Raw genomic sequence first — 19,542 nt, forward strand, 5'->3', positions numbered from 1 at the left:
TAATTTTTTTTTTTTTGTTGGTGCTAGTAAGGCCTACTGAGTGAGCCTTGGAACTCTTCTTTTTTTCTGTTTTTTTCAGGTTTGTCTTTAGTTTTTTGGTGGGTTTTTTGTTTTTGTTTTGTTTGTTTTGTTGTTGTTGTTGTTTACAGAAATCTCCCCTGTTCGGGAATTAGTGCTTTACAGTTTGAATCCTAAAAGCTGTATTAATACTGTAGTGATGCTGCATGGCATGCTGCATAAATACTTTGGTGTATTCTCCCAAAATTCCAGTTTCTCTTACTTGAACACAACAGGGATAAAAGTGTGGCTTTTTTAGGCTTTTGGACAGAATTTGTCCAATACAGTGCTTCCTTTAGTCGATTTTTAGTTGTTAAAGATCAAGAAAATTTATTTCTATTGTAACCTCCCTATAAGATACCGCTATTTCCACTGAACGAAATACACTGCTGTAGTTGGTAGGCTCATTCTTTCTCAGAAAGCCAAGGCAAAGACTGGAACAAATAAAATTCAGTTTTCTCCTTAAACACCTGGCTGCTCTTCTACCTTGAAAATACATTATTTTCTTTCCAGTTGCTTTTTGTTGAAACAGATGTAATGAGGTATTGTTGGACACTGAGGGTATACAAAGAGAGCCTTCTTTACACTGAGACTTGATTCATTATGGAGGAGGGCTCAATTACTGAATTGTAGAACAGCTGGCAAGGACTAGTAGATAAGGCTCCTTGTCTTGTGTTACAAGGAGACAAGTGGGCTGACAGTCATCTCTGCACAGTCTTTGGATGTACAGACCTGGTAATGAAGGCTTAAGCCTTTGTTTAAACCTTTTAAAGGTGTTCAGGAGCCCTGAGGTTCCCCTGACTTTTGCTATTGTGCCATTGAAATCCAGTGCAAACTAAGCCTGGTACTAGTCAAAGCCCAGGGAGTGCAAGGGTTCATCATAAGTTCATGCCACATTCCTTAAATGCAGTGTAAATAATAATTGAAAATAAAAGTTCTCTTCCCTAAGTTTGAAGCAAAGTTTTTCAGATGACTTTGGATGGAGAGAGAGGAGCATATATTGCTGAGAATATGATGTATTTGGCTTTTTGTATTTGGATGTAATTCACTCCAAAGAATATTTCCAGGTACATTATCTTTCTCTTTGAACTTACAATAGAATCATTCCTGAAAAGGCCCATTGTGGTTTAGTCAATTTAAGACTATTGCCATAAGGGATACATTTTAAAGCAGCAGCATCAGAGTTGTTTATTTCATAAAATGAATTTGTGCAACTGTAATAATCCTGCTCCACGTTTTCCTTTTAATAGGACAATCTCTCCTATGGTGATGCATTAATGTGAGTGCTTCTGAATTGACTCAATGAATGCAGTAGGTATCCTGTTCTGAAAAATGCCAAAGATGGAAAAAGAAAAACAACCCTGGCTCAGTAATTTCAGTTTTATTTTATCTGCACATTCTTACAAACCATGCTCTTTCCCCTGTATTTTTCCTTTTTGTTTGGTGTCAGTGAGTGCTTTAGGATATACATAATAGAAAACAGAAAAATATGTTAGTTATCTGCAGTCCTTTGGTCAATGTGGTACACACAGACAACTAAGATGCATACTTATTTGAGTATTACAAGAGAAGTAATATCACTATGAGGAAAATAAGTCTTTTTATAGGTTATATATGTATTTCCAGATTTTATTGTCCTAAAATTCCACATAATTTTAATTTTTTTCCACACTGAAAAAAAATATATACACAAAGTCTCTGTGTATATAGACAATTACTGTGCTCTGAACCATGCATGATAAATAATTACACACAAAACAACTAATAATGGTTATTAATGAGTAAGTATGAGGATTTAATGATGTATTGAGGCCAAAATGTAAAGGGCATGATTTTCATTTATACTACAGTTGCTTTGCCCTCCTGAGGCAAAAGAAAAGGCTCTGCAGAAGACGTAAAAGACAATCAGGTAAATAGGAAATAGGAAGGAGGATTAGTCTAGCTGGTTTCTTCACCTACCTTTAAATCACAGTAAAAACAAGTCCTTCTTTCAGTTGTGAAGCAGACTTGTCTTTAGCTTACCAGGCAGGAACCTTTGAGAATATGCCAAGGAAGTCAATGAAATTTAATGTGATCGTGAGAATGATGTTTTCCAAGGCAGGTTAGGTATTTTATGTCAGATTTTCTAATTGACACGAACCAAGGGCTACAATTTTATTGTTGTAAGTGCTACTGATTGGTGATAGTTAGGATCTTTCATAGCTTTATATTAAGAAAACCTAAAGAGGAAATAAATTTCTTAATAGGATAGAAAAATCATTGGTGAAAGTATTTCTTTATTGTACATTGAATACTATGCTAATATGTATGACCTGCTAATTTGGAAGATTGTCAGTGTCAATGGGTAGAAGAGTTTCCCTGTGGATGAGTGGAATTCCCTCCTCTTACTAAAAGCAGAAACACAAAAAATTCTTTTCTAACACTGCTTTAATTCTGCAGTAGGAGGATGTCAGCTGCAGAAACACTGACACAGATTTGAAAATGCTTTTTGCATATTCCAGATATCCTTTTGTAAGGTGTTAACTTGCTTTGCTAGTCAAGGAAGATGTTCTTGTCAGCAATACTGTAAATAGGTTCCTCTTAAGCTATTTTAGTGAAATGAATTGGAGCCTACATACTGCACATGCCTTTGTCTTCTTTATTGTTTTAACTCCCAAGAGTTAAAGAGTCACAAGTCATGTAAGAAAGAAGTTTTGCTATAGAGATTAAAAATGTGATTTAGTCCTCATTATTTACATTAAAGCTTCATGAGACTGTGAGGCTTTTCTTCTGATATGAATAAATGAATGGACCAACACAAAGCAAATCTAGCATCGCACACACAAATAAAAAAAAAATAGCCTGTCTAAAGAGTTTGCTCCTAAATGGTGAGCTTTTAGGACATGAATGAATAGCACCATTTAAACAGAAGTGATGCAAGAGAACAAGGGATCCTCAGTATTTGTTACCTGCAGATAGCCACAGTCCTTCAGTTATCTTTCTCCCTGTGACACAGCAAGTATCTTCCTTGGAGCTTTTGAAACAAATTTCTAGTTCATCAGGATTTTTGGTGAAGAAATGCCCTTCAGGTCCATTCACTTCATGCAGTCTTCTTCTGAAAGTGGCCGGCAGGAAGGGGAGAAATGGGAGCAGAAAAAGTGCGTTCTTTCAAGTGAATCTAGGCAACCTACAGCATCAACCAAGACCAAATTCAGTTGTGAGTAGAGGGAAAGAAGCAAAAAACAAATGAGTGTGTGGCACCAAAATGCTTTTGGCAGCTCTATCCCACAGCAGAAAGCATGGAAGCTCCCGAGGCACTGCTGACTGGCCCACTGCACTCCTCTAGCTCTTCAGGAAATGTGGAGCCTGATCACTAAAATAGATTCAAAATCTCTTGGTCCAAATCTTACATGATCTGTGAGACAGGTTTTTTCTGACTGAGAGGAATAATTTGCATCTATTGGTGTCAGGGACACAGAAAGGATGCCTGTGTACCCTGCAGGTTAAAGGTGTGTTCATAAGACTTTATCTTTTCAGATAAAGACCCTGCAGAAGGGTCTTTATCTGAAATTATAATTTCAGAGTGTGTCACTGTACACTCTCCTGCTCTGAATCAGTTATCATATCTAACTGAAAAAAAGAAACATCAGTTAATTTGTTGAGAAAAATTAATTTATGTTCTGTCAAAATGATTTGATGAATGACAGTAATCAGAGGCATATATTGCTGCTACAGTCAGTGTGTGTTAGTGAGGAAGTATATGAGGGTAGCATTTTCTCCTTCTATACACCTTCCAGTGAGAAGGTGTCTCTTTGTGGGCATAATTCAAGCACAGAGCACCAAGAGCAACCTCTGGATGTCTCATTTTCAGAATAAATACATATTGAAATTGCAACTTATATTCTAAACAATTATCGATGATTTTTATGTTTTAGGGTTTGTACTTGGGATGCCAGTACTTCTAGCAACTGTTCTTCTTCAGTCTTATGTTAGGCATGACATCATGCATGTGAGGGAGACAACTAAATATTTCCCAGCCACCTGCTGCATTTTGAAGTTATCAGCAAGGCAGTATTATTAGTTACCTTGCATTCTGATTGCCTTGTTATACTGTGAATTGGAGCACAATGGAGAGTGCAAGGTAGCCTCAACTCCTTTACAGTACCAGAACAGATGCACTCAGGGAATGTACTGCAATGCAGGGTAGCAGCATGTCAGAAAGACTTTAGACAATATTGCCTTAAAAAAAAGGGGTGGGGGGGGAGCATGTCAGGGCTGATCCAATTTTTCATAGATTTTTTTGCATAGTTTCAATGTTAGTTGGATAATCATCTGAATACTAGGTTGATACCACAGGGCCAGACTGAAGTGCAGTATCTGAATAAACTGTTTCGGGTTTTTTTTACATAATTACCTGCCTTCAAAACAGATCATAGCTATGTACAACATATGGTGGAATTTCTAGTTCACTTTAAAGCTCCAGAGATCAGTTAGAAATCCTTTCAGGCTTTTCATTATCCAAGTAAAAAATATATCAAATATTGATGAACTTCTTGAAGCACTGTGATCTGTCATTACATCATTTTAATTAAAAAACCCTAGTCTAAAAAATAAATATATACATTTTTATTGGCTACAGTTAAAACTGTTCTCGTGCAGCTTTTTGCTATCATTCTTATGAATGCTATTTATGTCTTCCTGTATCACATAAATTAAGCTTTGATGAAGGTCTAATTCTTCAAAATTCTTGCTGCTTTTTCCATGCATAAAATTCAAATGTATTTGCAGTTCCCAAATGCAAAACTCTGTTGCTGTTATATGACACACATCCTCATTCAGATGCAAATTAGTTTTTTACTTTCCTGAGGTAAAAAAGGAGTGAGAAAGCAAAAAAGTAGCTGAGCCTTTGTCTGTTTCCTTAAGTGAGTCTCTTGTCCTCTGTATGTGTGACAATTTGACATATGACGTGATGACTAATTTTGCAAAATTTCAGGAATATATCTTAGAATGGCAGAACTGGCTGAAAGATGTTGTGAAAGTTCAGTTTGAAATTCTAAAATACATATTCATTGCAAAGATGCCTACAAGCCTGCAAGCATTTGCATTCCTTTCTGTGCTACTTAAAAAGCTAATGGAGGATAGTACTAGATAGATGCTCAAGTGTTAATCTTTCAGCCTTTAAATGTCTTTATTATGAACTTTATTATGTTTTCTTAACCATGACCACTATCCTTTTTTTTGTCCTGAGCATCTGTGTAATACTACTGGGAAGTGATTTATAGTTCAAAGTAGGGAAGCAGAAGATTGAAAGCTGTCCCTCAGTAGCTAAATACAGACTGCAATGTGCAAGGGAAAATGAAAAGCTTGGTTATTTTCCAGAAATCTTAGTAGTGACATCCTTTTCAGGCAATATTCCCACTGAAATCAGTGTACTAAATTAATATTAAATAGATTTAAATTTTTCTTCACAACTGTATTATTCAATGCAGAAGCATCTGAGTTCTTCTAAGAGCTTTTATTTACTATTACCTCAAGGCATATGGCATTTGTTTTCTTTAGCTATTCATAAAACTTTAGTTTGCAGCTTTTATAATTTTGACACAGTAAATTCTAGAGCACTTGATAAAGCATTAAGGATCATTGTAAGCAATGAAAAAAAAAGAAAAGAAAAGAAAAACATTACATTTCCTAAATGCTTGTATAAAATAGTGTGGGATTACACAAAGCACTAGCAAGAACTGTGCAGCAGGAGTGTATGGTCTACTGGAGACTGAAATGTCAGCAAAATAAATGTATCTTAGATACAAATGGACAGTCTTTGCTTGGCAGCTGTCTCAGCATGATCAGATTACAAAGTGGTTGAGTGATCTCTGCAGAGCTTTCATAAGGGTTGCGAAGGAGGACAAGGCAGAGTCTTTATGGAGTTTGACAGGTAGCATTGCAGTGACACTTTTCTTCCAGAAGGCATCTTGGTGCTGGGGACAGGAGGCTCTCCGGCACTTCACACTATTGCAGTGTACGCTATTGCTGCACTTTGTCTGGCCAAATATTGGATTTCAGAAGTCATAGTGTAGCCATAACTGTGCTAAATCCTGCAGAGAGGCTTAGACAAATTAGAGAGATAAGCAATCACCAGACATCTGGAGCTCAGTGAGGGAAAGTGCTGGATGCTGCACCTGCGATGGGCAATCCTGGATGTATGAACACACTGGGAAATGAGAGGTTGGAGAGCAGCACTGTGGAAAGGGACCTGGAAGTCCTGGTTGGTGGTAAGTTGGATCTGAGTCAGCAGTGCCCTGGCAGCCAGGAGGGCCAACCCTGTCCTGGGGACATGAGGTCCAGCATCACCAGCTGGGAAAGGGAGGGGATTGTCCCACTCTGCTCTGGGCAGGGATGGCCTCACCCGGAGTGTTGGGGGAAGTTTTGGGTACCATAACATAAGAAAAACATTGAGCTATCAGAGGGTGTCCAAAGGAAGGCAATGAAGACAGTGAAGGGCCTCGAGGCAAGCAGTATGAGAAAAGGCTGTGGGCACTTGGTCTGTTCAGCCTGGAGAAGAGGAGACTGAGGACGAAACTCACTGCAGTTACATCTTCCTTGTAAGGAGAAGAGGAGGGGCAGACATTGATCTCTTCTCTGTGGTGACCACTGACAGGACTCAAGTAAATAGCCTAAAGTTGAGTCAGAAGATGTTAAGATTAAATATCAGAAATAGGTTTTTTTCACCTAGAGAGTGAAAACATGCCTGTGCATATTTGGGCACTGAACAGGCTCCCCAGGGCAGCAGTCACAGCACCAAGCCTGCAGCATTTGGACAGTGCTGCACACATGGTATGCCGTAGGGATGTCCTGTGCAGGGCCGTGTCTTGGGGCATACCCATGTCTTGGGGGATGGTCCTGTGCAGGGCCAGGGGTTGGATTCAATGATCCTTGTGGTACCCTTCCAAATGAGGATATCCTGTGATTCTGTGATTCAATGAATCAGTGATTTTGTGATTTTCCTCTAAGTCTAGGGCATACTTTTTTAAGGTGAGCTGCCAGAATTATGACTCCTGGTTTAGCGCCCCTAGCATACCTCTTTTCTTTGGTATCTGAAAGCAGGTGGTTTGTGCTGTGGTGTCCTCAAAGGTGGTCTTTATTGCTCCATGTAGCCACCAGGAACTTAGTGTGCACTGTTATGGGACAATACACTCATAACAAGTCATCACAATATACTACTTGTATACTGTCCAAAAATCATGCCTCAAATATGTTTGAGAATCACTGAACTGACATTGACTGGAGGAGCCAAGGAAGGATTTATAGAGTGCAGTGTGGATATGCTCCTGGGTGCAGCCATAGGGTCATGATCTATGAGCAGAACATTCACCAGGTCCTTTGTAGCCCTTCTGTCTGTGCTGCTCTGCCAAGTGCTGCCTGTGCTGCAGTGCTCTCCAGGGTCATTTGGAGGTGGCTCGCATGGAGTAACAGGGCTTTGCACTATTTCCAAATGTACAGAAGGAAGGAAGAAACTTTGCTCCCTGATGCTCAAAAAGGAATTTGGGCCAACAGACACTTGTGCAAATTCCAGTCAAGAAAACTTTTGCCCTTCCAAGAGTTTTAAAAGTCAGAAAAGAGTATTTTTTTTTTAAATTTCAATATTATGTTGTAATAGCTGGAAGGACACAAACCCCATGTTGTTTAAGAAGTCATTAAATAGATGGGTTAGTGTTTATCATGTATTTAAAAATGAGTACATTTCTGCAATTTCAGCAATGTGATTTTAGAGTAACTAAATGCAATTTAGTACATTTTTACATCTCTTCATGTAGGTACACAGGAGAGAGCAGTAAAAAATTGACATTAAGATGAGAGGGTGGAAGCTGATGGTTCATTCACTTAAATGTATACTTTTTTGGCAGATGGGGAAAGTGCTGTCCTCCAGCTATGCATCTTTCAGGTCTGCCAGGAATGGTTACAGTTTGGGTGGTCTCTACTTTGTTTTTGTGAAGGGATTTTGTGATGTGCTACTGCTGCTTCCGGATGGTATCATATATGAGGATGATGTAACACCACAACAAAACTTGAAAGCTAAAGTGTTTCTGTCAGTTGTGCACTTAAAATATCTTCAGAACCAGAATATTTTTCTGTTTGGGTCTTCTTTGGCTGTAAGTCTATTTTCACACATTTTTTTTAGAATAGGATATTTGAGGTTAAAAGTTGTGATGCGGTTTTGAACAGAGCGGAATAGAGTTATGGGTTGCTTTAGCACAGGCTCATGCAGATGTTTGCTTTTTTATTTTTCAGTGCCAAAATTCAATAGTTCATTTAAAAGCTGGTTGTTCTTTCTGCATCCCTGGATTTTTAGCTCCACCATTCACCTTCTAACACCCCAGAGAAAGGTAAAAGGCTGTGACAGCTAGGGGAAAATACTAAGAAGATTAGGGGTAAAAGAAATCTGATAATAAACTGTAGCACAGTTTCTCCTTGGCATGAGGCAATTTAGAAATAGTTCATGGAACTGAAAAGCATGATTGGATATAAATGTATCACAGGCATTGGTATGTATTATATTTTGCATGTGACTGTAATATTCTGTTCATTGCATCTATGCACATTTTTTCTGCATATTTGGAAGTGCTTTCCCACACAAAATGAAATAATTTGGTTTTAATACAGTGCAGATGAAAATACAAAATTTTTATTGTTTGGTTACTGGAACTTTATTGTTGACATTGGTCTGATTGGTCTTAAAAGAAGAATTTAGATAGATTCTTCCTATATTTGTAATATTTTTTTTTTAATTGAACCAAATCCATGCATGTTTTAACCGCATTGATTTCAGTCTGGTTTTCTTAGTTTGCTTTGGCATATTAAGTCCAGGGAGTGCACTGTGTTTTTATACACTAGACAAATAGAACTCTGCAGGTCTAGGAGAGAAATCATACTATCCTTATCAGAAATAGTCCTGTGGTGAGCATCATCAAGAAAAGGGAAAAGGCACTGTGCTGAAACCTGGAAAATATTTTGCTGCAAGCAATGAAAATGAAAGATAGAGAGCACATACCTATTACATCTCTTGTAAAAGTGGCAGAAAGTTAAATGCTTTCTAATAACCTTTTGGTCATTATCATGTTTCTGAGCACTCAAACGTGTATGAGGTGAAAATCTTTCTTTTTTGAGAGCAGGAAAAATGAAACACACAAGAGAGGAGGAACACGGGTATATTATTTGTCTTTCACTGTCCTCTAACCTTCCCATATTTCCACTATACTATATAGTGCATCAACTGTCAATATTGGGTTTCCTTAAAAGGTCACTGAAAATGCATTCTGGATTTGAAAAGTAGGTTGTATTAGCTTTGGATGGATGTATTATATTATTTTCAGAAATGGTAAGGAGGAAAAAAATATGATCTTCCTATTAATCCTCATGTGAAATATATTATCCTCAGTTGTGGATAAGTGGGCAATCATCAGCCTAGTGCTGCCAAAAAGGCAGAGAGGAATGCATTGATTTAATCTGTTGGTTTGGAACGATTATTTTGGATTTTTCAGTTTCTCTTAGTGTTTATTATTTTGGATTTTTCTCCAGTGAAGAACTGATTTCTTCCTCCATTATTCCTGTGCTGTGTTCAGTCATGAAATTTTTCAGAGGCCTCTTGTTTTCTCAACTTTTCCTCTATCCCCTCTTACACTGTCCATTTTTCTTTCCCAGCCACAACAACACATTTCTATCCAAACAGCTCTCAGAAGAGCTGCCCCTTTAGCCTGTTCCTGGGGGAAGGAGGAGAGGAGGGGCTGGGTGCAGCTGTCCAGGGAGTGCTGCAGTACTCTGTGCCTGTCTGTTCCCTTCTATTCTGCTCCTGTCTACTCCTGTAAAGCAGAAGGGAGAGGCACAGGCAATGCTGCCAGCACCAGCAACAACGCTGGGGCTTCTGCCCAAAAAGAGACACCTGCAGACCTTGTTAAATTTCTGGGAACAGCTTGGTTGGACAGGTGACTCTTTAAATTTTTCTTACTCTGAAAATTATGTTGTAACCATGGTGTTTCAGTGGAGTGTTAAATCACTTCACAGTAAGAGATTTCTACATTTAAATGTCAAATCAAATGGCTCAATCCACGGAGTGGCAGATGTATTTTAGTCAGCAGTGCTTTTATGAAAAAACACTCTTAGGATTGCTCTTCCTATCAAAGCTCCCAGCCTGAATCTGGGTGGGGGAGCCAGATGTCTTCAGCATAGAAAAGGGCTTCTGAGGGGCTACAGGAGCTAGGGTGGCCCAGGCCAGGTGTGGGGATGAGCCCCTCAATGCCTGCCCCAGCATGAGAGCCAGTGAGCAGAGAGCAACACAACAAAACCTCCCCTTCAGGGCTAAAGAAAGGATGTGATTCCTTGGGCCATGAGCAGCAGCTTAGTCTTTGCTCCTGGATGTGTGAGCTGCAGCATGTGGCCCAGCTTTTGTCTGCCATTAATCAGCCTCTTGGTACTTCCTTGGATTGTGGGGGGGCACTTTTCTCACTTCTCCTTTGGGATGCTGGGCTGCCCACTGGGTGGAGAGCAGCAGCTTCCAGAGAGCATCCAGCTGTTGGGAGCCTTGGTGCCTGGCAGTCAGGCAGTTCTTTTGGCTCTGAAATGGAGGTAAGCAAGGAGAGAACAGAAAATAAAAAACCTCTAAAACAATAAAACAAAAATAATAATTATATATATAACAAATGATAAAACCAAACACTGATACTTCATGGGGAAAAAATGCAGAAAGATGTCTGAGGTGAAAACAGAGACAGCTTTAATTATAACTGTGGTTATTTATTTATTTGATTTTTTGTTTGTTTATTGTCTTGTTTATTAGAGCACTGATCATCACAACTCCCCTCTCAGCACCAGGCAATGGCAGGGGCTGTGGGAGGAGGACTGCTGGTTTGGGAGTGAGAGCTAGTCTGCACCAACCCCCCACGCCAAACCAGGGGAGGGGATCTGCTGAGGTGCCTCAGCATTTCTGCTTGGTAAAATCCTTCAGGCACGTACTCATGGGGTTTATGTGATAAATGTTTTCAATACTGTAGCACAAGGCTTTTTTTTCCTCTGGGGGAAAAATAAGGATTTTATTCTGATTTTCTGTGCTTTTGTGCATCTTTCCTATTAGGTGGTCCTAGAAAAATAAACACAAATTAGCTTATAGTAAAACTATAATTTGCATATTTGTAAGATGTACATGAATGTTGTCTGGCAATAAGGAATGCCTTTTAAGCAGTAGCATTTTGAAAGGAGAGGGAACAATTGTAGCCCATCTTTTCTTCCTCATGGAGGTGGTCATGACACGAGGGTTGGCTTTTCTGAGGTTACCAGCACCTCTGGGGTAGATGGACCATCATCCTCATTATCAGCTGACAGACCTGCCACTTCCAGAGCCTCACACCTCTTGTGTAGAGGCATGGAGGAGGTGAGGCAGATACCTGGAGAGGGTTCACCTGCCACCCTAAGCACAGATTTGCCTCTATTCTCTCCTTTACTGTAAGTTACTGCCTTCTCTGTGGTTGGGGGTGGGGCTGCAGGGTGTGAGATACAGGATCTTGAAGTTTTTTTCTCACAGATGTTCCTATTTCTGTCTCAGGGTGGGAAGCGCGTGGCTCCAGTAGCTTTTTCTCAGACTCCCTAATGTTCCTTAACCAGTCCACTTCCCTTCAAAGCTCTGCCATCATCTACTTGGTCACACACCTCACACAGGTGTCCTCACTCTGCCTCGCTCAGCTTCTGTGGACTAGAGGTGCGATACATCAGCAACAACAAAACCAGCCATGCCTGAAAACAGTGACGAAGAACACTGTCCAGCACGGGACAGCTTCTCACTGCAGAGGTCATACATGCTCTGAGCTCAACACTCAGTGCTGAGTCTCACCAGCTTGTTAATAGAAAATCATTGGCAGAGGACGTTTCATAAAGTGTATTACAGCACAAACCACCATAATAAAGATTTTGAACAGTGTCAATGGGCTACAAATAAAAAACCTGGCGTGGGTTCCTTCCCTAACACATACACACACTAAACACACCTCAGTGTTACTGGACCTTACATTGAAATGAAAAAATGTTGTGTTATTTCTGCTTTAAGATTCAATACAGGTCAAGTGACTTGCTGCGTTCAGGCAGTTTCAGGTTTCTACAGAACTGTAAAACCATTTTGCTTTTAAAAACAAAACTAATCTAGGAACCTTGGGGTGCTTTTTTTTCTGGTTTGTTTTTTTTTTTTTTTTTTTTTAATTTCTTTTTTTCATTACAGTTTCATAACAAGTGCTGGAAAATAAACACTTTTCTTCTTTCAATACTGAAGCTGATGCTTAATGCTACTGTCTTCCATAATTTAACCTTAAAAACAATCAAAATTTTCTGCTGTAATTTCAGACACTTCAACATGCTCATCTGATCTCCAAGGACAGAAAGAATGATTACTATTCAAGGAAAAAGAGTCCACTCCTATTTTAATTAGAAAGATGCTGTGTTTGTGCTGGAAATTACTTCAAAGTTTAAATTAAAGATGAAATTATTTCCTTTAATCAAAGTTATAAAACATTTATGTTATTAGTGTGAATACCTAAAAGGGATGAATTTTTTTTTTTTTTTTGCTTGTTCCAAACCTTTGCTGAGAACTGGAATGTGGTTTTGTTCCTTATTACTTTTGGTTATTTACAGTATGTAACTCACAGGTCCTGTAACATGAGCTCTACATTAAAAACACCTCAATCTCATACCACTACTGGCTGGGAATTTCCACTTATTTTCTTTTTTAAACCTAATTTTGCAGAGGACTTTAGCTCTTGTCATTGTTTTTTTCCTTTCAAGGAGACACCTTGACACAGTATCTGACATAACATTGAGGTTTTGAGATCCTGAATATTTAGAGATTCTGTCCAGGCCAGAGAGTCTAGAGATGGCAGGTGCTGCAGGGGCAGCCCCACTGGGCCTCCAAGGAGGGCTCAGGAACGACAGCTCTTTTGCCTCATACATCAAGCTCCTTAGCAGCCACTGCAGTTCATTTTTCCCCACGTGCAAGTCTTCAGTCAGAAGTTGCTCCGTGCAATGACATGAGCTGTCACACAAACCTGGGCTCTGACTCAGATGGTGTCTGTGTCCCTGCAGTGATGACTCAGGCACCTGTCACTTCAGCTCTTGCCTCGTCTGCCTTCCTCATTGTTCTTGTCAATAACCTAGCCCAGCCCTGAGTGCCTGGCAGCTTCCACTATTCCGCTGACCACCTGCAAATTCCAGAGAAGCATCCTCTGTGCAGGAGGGAGTGAGACCTCACACCCCACATACCACAGGTCCAGCACAGCATGGCAAGTACTACATTTCTTACCAATATCTTGAAAACTACAGGCAGTAATACCCTTACTTAGCAATTGCAAACCTGCTGGATGGCTTCACATGCTTTTCTTTTACCAGTGATTAGCATGCTGTGGAAAGGTCAGGGGAAAACACTTCTGAAAAACTGTCATTCCAGTTTCAAACAGAGAAGGACTGAGTCATGGGAGAAACCATCTCTCCAAGCCTATACACTGAATTGTGACAGAATCAGAATTAAAATATCCTGCTTTTATTCTTCTCAAGTGTTGCTTCTGCCTTTCATTTGTATCTTTTCTACTTTCTGCCCTGTTGCAGATTTTCTTGACTTTGTGTTTCTTGGTGGTGTTCTTTAAACCAATAATGCAAAACTGCTTCCTCCCTTCACTTATTGCTTCCAATTCTTTCAGGTCCCTTATCTCCCACCTCATATTAATTGATTCATTCCCCCCTCCAGAGTTTAGCACTATCAAAACTATGTTGCAGAGCTCCCTGTATGTTTTGGGCTGAAATTGTGACTTATTAATAATTGCACATTTATTCTGATGAGAAAGCTAAAATACTTGAAAAGCTGAAGTAAGGTGATTAACTTATAAATAGATCTCCATTTCATCCTATCCAGGTTTTTGATGACACCATGAAGTCTCAGTAGATCATATTTTCTTCAGGCTGCTCAGAGAACCTGCTAGTAAGGATGCCTGTGAAAAGGCTTTTGAAGGTGCTGGAATCTATCAGTGCTGGTCACTTTTAAAGCACCACCTTTTAAGGGCACAGGAACAGGCAATTCCAAAATGTTGGAAGTCAAGCAAATGAGGCAGAAGGCTGGCTTGGCTGAGCAGGGGTCTTTTGAAGCTAAAGTAAGAAAAAGGAAATGTGTGGCCAAAATCAGGAGACATGGGAGGGAAACAGAGATACTCCTGTAGAGAAGAAAATTAATGCAGCCAAAAATACTGGAGTTAAGGCTGCCAGTACTGTGGGGTACAGTTAAAAGAGCTTTTTTTATATATCTGAAGAGCAAAAGGCAGTGCTGAGGTAACATTGCCCATCACAGGCTAAGGGTGGTCACCTCCTGAACAGGGACAGAGACAAGGCAGAGGTGTTTAATGCTGTCCTTGCCTCTGTCTCCAACACTGCTGATGGGCTGGGGGGGTCTGAGTGCCCTGAGCTGGAGGACCACGACTGTGAGAGTGACAAACTCCCAGCTGGCCCTGAGCCTGTGCAGGTTCCATTGCTCCAGCTGGATCCCTGCAAAACCATGGGGCTTGATGGGATTCGTCTGAGAATACTCAAAGAGCTGCTGATGTCATCATGAGCCTCTCTCAATGATTTTTGAACATTCCTGGGAATCCACAGAAGTCTGAGTTGATTGGAAACTGGTGAACATTGTCCCAGTTTTCAAGAAGGGCAAGAAGCATGACCCAGGAAACTGCAGGCCTGTCAGTCACACATTCAGTAGTGTCCTGGTAAAATTATGGAGAAAATTATTCCTGAAGGTATTGAAAAATGACTGAAGGACAATGCAGCTCTTGGCCACAGCCAGCAAGGACTGGCTTCATGAGGGGAAAGTTCTGCTTGTCGCACCTGATTTAATTTTGTGACAAAATAACCCACCTATGGGGATCAAGGGAAACCATGCAGTTTTGATGCAGTCTTTTGATTTCAGCAGAGATTTCAATACTGTCTCTTCCAGGACCCTTCTGGTCAAAACACCCAGAACACAAAACACCCAGCCCACAGCTGGATAAACAGATCAACTGATGGTGAGTAACTGGCTCACGGGTCAGGCACAAAAGGTGACAGTGAATGGAGTGAAATCACACTGGTGACCTGTAACTAGTGGGATTTCTCAGGGCTCCATCCTCATCCCTGTGCTCTTCAAATCTTCATAAACAACTTAGACACAGGATTCAAAGGTAAATTAAAGATGGCTCCCATTCAATTGGGAGATGCTGAAAAGAGGCTGGAAAGCAGCACAGAAACAGACCTGGGAATCCTGGTCAATGGTCAGTTGGATCTGAGTCAGCAGCGCCCTGGCAGCCAGGAGGGTCAGTCCTGTCCTGGGGGCATCAGGCCCAGCATCACCAGCTGGGCAAGGGAGGGGATTGTCCCACTCTGCTCTGGGGCAGCCTCATGTAAGGTGGTGGGGGCAGTTTTGGGTACCACAATGTAAGATATAAAGATATTAGACAATGTCTAAAGGAGGGCCATGAGGATGGTATAGGGCCTGGAGGGGAAGCCATACAAGGAGAGGCCGAGTGCACTTGATCTGTTCAGCCTGGAGAAAAGGAGACTGAGTTACATTGCAGTTACAACTTCCCTGTGAGGGGAAGAGGAGGGGCAGATCCTGATCTCTTCTTTGTGGTGACCAGTGACAAGACCCAAGGGAATGGGTTTTGTCCCCTAAAGTTGAGTCAGGGGAGGTTTGGGCTAACTATCAGGAAAATTGTTTTCATCCAGAGGTTGTCTGGGGACTGGAACAGGCTCTCCTGGGCAGTGGTCACAGCACCAGGCCTGACAGAGTACACAAAGTGTTTGGACAATGCTCTCAGACGTATGGTGGGACTCTTGGGCATGGTGCCATGTGGAGCCAGGAGTTGCATTTGAGGATCTTTGTGGGTCCCTTCCAGCTCAGAATATTCTATGATTGCATGATATTTTTTCTATGTTTTCTTTTCCAAGCTAGAGATGCTCTATTTCAAATATTTTTGAACTGCTTTGTAGCTCTTTTTTTTTTTTTACATACTTCTAAATTATTTTAAAGAAGCAAAAATCTAGTGATACCACTTAAATGTTAGTTTGGACCTCTTGACCAGGTAGTGAAATTTTGTAAGACATAGTGCCGGCTTTTACACTGATAATGTAGGACACCACATCCTCTCTAAAGCTTTCTGCTCACATCAGTCCCAGGCTGCACAGAATGAAATTGCAGGCCCAGAAACAAACTACCCAAGGACTTTTAAATTCAGAGTGGTGCAATTGTTGAAATATTGAGAGGTAATGTAATCTGTCTTGTTTTCAAAACTTGTGTGTGACTGATTAGCCTCTGTATGCCTTGTTCCACTAATGTCCTTGTCTAAAATCACAATGCTCCAAATGACCCTGGTGGGCATGGCAGTGAGTGCTAAAGCTGTACCTCATGGTGCTTGCTAGTTTACATTTTGATCAAGTGTGAGTAATATGTGACCTAAAGCTAACTAAACGTATTGTTTCTCACAGGTCCACCTGAGTCACTGAAATGTGTCTGCATGTCTCAGGATACCAAACCTGTGACTTGAAATAGAGGTTATTGATTATTGCTTTGGAAAAAGTAGCCAGAGGCAATTAATGAGACATCATATAACTTCTAAACTAAATGATGGCTGTACATGATAATATTCAGCTGAGTTGTTGGCAACTTATTAGAAAAAACTTTGAGATAACATAAAGCGTATAGGATTTACTTATCTGAATTTGTTTCTAATGCTGTCCTTCAGCCTAAGAACAACGTACTGGTTTCAGGAAGAAGGAATTTTATCAGAAGTAAAATGGTAAATTTGTCTTGCAATTTGTTTTTTAAGGTGGCTTCGAGGTGTTTTTGAGAATATGGATCCTCTTGTCTAAGCCCTGTAATACCCTTGCCTTGAACAATGTATGAGCCATCGGCTACAGTGACAGCATCCCTTTATCTTTTGGGTAATCATGCTGAGATTGATGCTTGTACTGAACAAGGAAATCTGTGGGTTTTCTCAATATTTGGTTTTGTGTGAGGAATGGAAGCAGAAGGTGGTCCTTGCACTTGTAATAAGCACAATTGAATCCTACAAGGGCAGTGAATAATCCTGCTATCTTTGTCTGATCTCCTCTTCTTCACCCAAAACCAAAACGAAACCCAAAACAAAACTAAGCTTTCACCAAAGTTGACCCAAATTTAGGCTTTGGTGATAGATATTATTGTCTTCTACTTTGAACAGCCCACAATGTTGTAAGGTGCTTTTCTTTTAATGTACTGACTGGCACACTCACTGCATAGTTTAAGTCTTGGAATATGCATACAGAGGTTGTTTTCCATAACAAAACAGTGATAATGCCTTCATATAGTGGAATTTTTTTGTTTTCTCCAGCATTCCAGTTAGCATCAAAATTTTATCAAAAAGTTCAATGATTAAAGTTAAACTACATGCAGGCAGCTGTGATATTGTTAGTTATTGCAGGCTCCCTGGGGGTGATGTTTAGCACAGAAATCCTTCTGTGCAGCCTCCCTGTGCAGTGATCTCCAACAGACCCCCTGTTTGCTCTGACTAATGACAGACTAGCCTTCATTTGAGGACAAGCTGATAAAAGCAATTTTTAAGAGGCAAAGAAAAAAAAAAAGAGCTGCTGAGTTACTTGATACAAGGAATTCCTGAACTGTTGTTGCAAACCCTACTTAGAAATAGTGCTTGAAATCCTAAATCAACACTTCTGACCTGTTGTTGGATGATGCAAATGCAGGAAAAAGGCTGTTTTACTATTCCTTTACAATCTAGGATCAACGGAAAACAAAAGCAGAGGACATCCATCACAGTCAGAGAAACCAGTACTACTTTTGGAGGAGGAGAAAAACTGCATTAATTTTTTTCTAAACACCCTGTGGAGCACATTTGTCATATATCTGTATCAAAGAATGGTATAAAGAGACAATACAGAAAAGCATGTCAATTCACTAACTCAGCCTTGCCCTCAGATAAATGGTTGCTTACATACTTTTAGCCATATCTCCTAAAAATGCAACTACAACTTTTAAAACAGGGTATTGACCTCTAGCAAGAGCAAAATATGCTGCCTTTCCTTAATACTTTTGTCCTGCTGTAACAGTGGTAGTGCTGTTGTGGCTAGAGCAAGGGACAGCAAAGACCTAGGACAGCAAAACTTCGTCAAAGCAGACAGTGATAAATGTCCTTGCAAGGTACATCTCTCCTTCAGAGTGGTACTACAGACACTGAGAAAGTAGTATCACTGTATGATACACAGATAATATTTATTACTGATAAAGTTAAGAGGTTGTGTTTCCAGGCCTAAAATTTACCTCTTCCAGCCCTCTAATTTCCCATGTCTTCTCTTGGTTTTATCCTTTGCTGTGTCCAAAACAGGCAGCTCCTCTTCCAAGTGAACTAGTGGTATATTATGCTTTTTGATCTTCCTTCTTATTTTGCACTTTAAAATCTTAATGTTCCTTAATCCTCCATAGGATTGCTCATTTTGCTGCAGAGCGAAAAATTTAAGCTGGTTGTTAAGTGGAGTTGGATGCTGCTTCTTACACAGAAAACAACTGGTAGAGAAATTCAGTTTCAGTAAGAATTTGTGCTGCAGTTGGGAGGACCTCTGCTACTTGATTAAAAAGCAGTGGGTTTTTCCAGGATGCTCCTGTGTATTTCTGAGGAAGAATGGGTACCTTTGTCTGCAGTTTATAGCAGAGTGAGGGATGCTGTAGATTTCAGGAAGGGATGAAGATTTTTCTTGGAACATTGTGTTGGATACCAAGGATTGCACCTCTAGTTGTTTGGTTTGGTTCTCAAGCAAGCAGAATTTCTTAAGAGATAGTTCTGTGTTTAGTACAGTGCAATGTGTTTTATCCCTGGTGGAAGGTGGAAATGTGGAAAGGCATGAGCAGGAAAGAGAACATTGAGGGATAACTGGCAAATATCTTTGTCAACCAGAAGGGAAACAGTTTGATGCATGAAGTATTATTGATGATTTTCAAAAGCAAGGACATGAGAACCAAACTTTTGTGGGTTGCCAGAGTTGCCCTAAGAATGCTGCAGGAGTGGGGAGACATGAAGTATGCTCTGGAAAACTTGTGGTGGACTGTGGAAAACAGGTGGGAGCAATTCAAGCATAGCAGGGGATGTTTTTCCTTGGTTCAAATACAGAGAGAAAAAAAATCAACTTCCCTGTTCCTTCTTCACAAAAACCAGACCTTTAGTAGGTCAGTTAGACTGTATTTACTGTAACATTGATTTTCAGCCTTTTCTTCCTGGAATTACTGTCTCATGTTCTTGCAAGGATCATCCCAAAGAACTAACGAAGTTGGAACAAAATTTATTTCAGCCTACTTATGCTAGGAATTAGATAACTTCTAATGTACGTAGCTTTCTTTTTTTTTTTTTTTTTTTTTTTTTTTTTTTTTTTTTTTTTTTTTTTTTTTTTTATGTGTGGGATATGTTTTTCTTCCTA

At 40.1% G+C, this 19,542-nt stretch overlaps 1 long non-coding RNA gene across 1 annotated transcript in view; it reads right to left on the reverse strand.

Annotated features, from left to right (window-relative positions):
- Window positions 1-19,542, reverse strand: part of LOC139600430 (uncharacterized) — a 76,244-nt gene extending 56,702 nt beyond the window's left edge. Inside the window, exon 1 of the long non-coding RNA XR_011682535.1 lies at window positions 19,454-19,542. This is a non-coding gene — a long non-coding RNA (uncharacterized lncRNA). The remainder of the gene's footprint in view (window positions 1-19,453) is intronic.

The sequence above is a fragment of the Agelaius tricolor genome, unplaced genomic scaffold, assembly GCF_023055355.1.
Source record: "Agelaius tricolor isolate 1412-34295 unplaced genomic scaffold, bAgeTri1.0.p SCAF_27, whole genome shotgun sequence".
Taxonomy (NCBI): Eukaryota; Metazoa; Chordata; class Aves; order Passeriformes; family Icteridae; genus Agelaius; species Agelaius tricolor.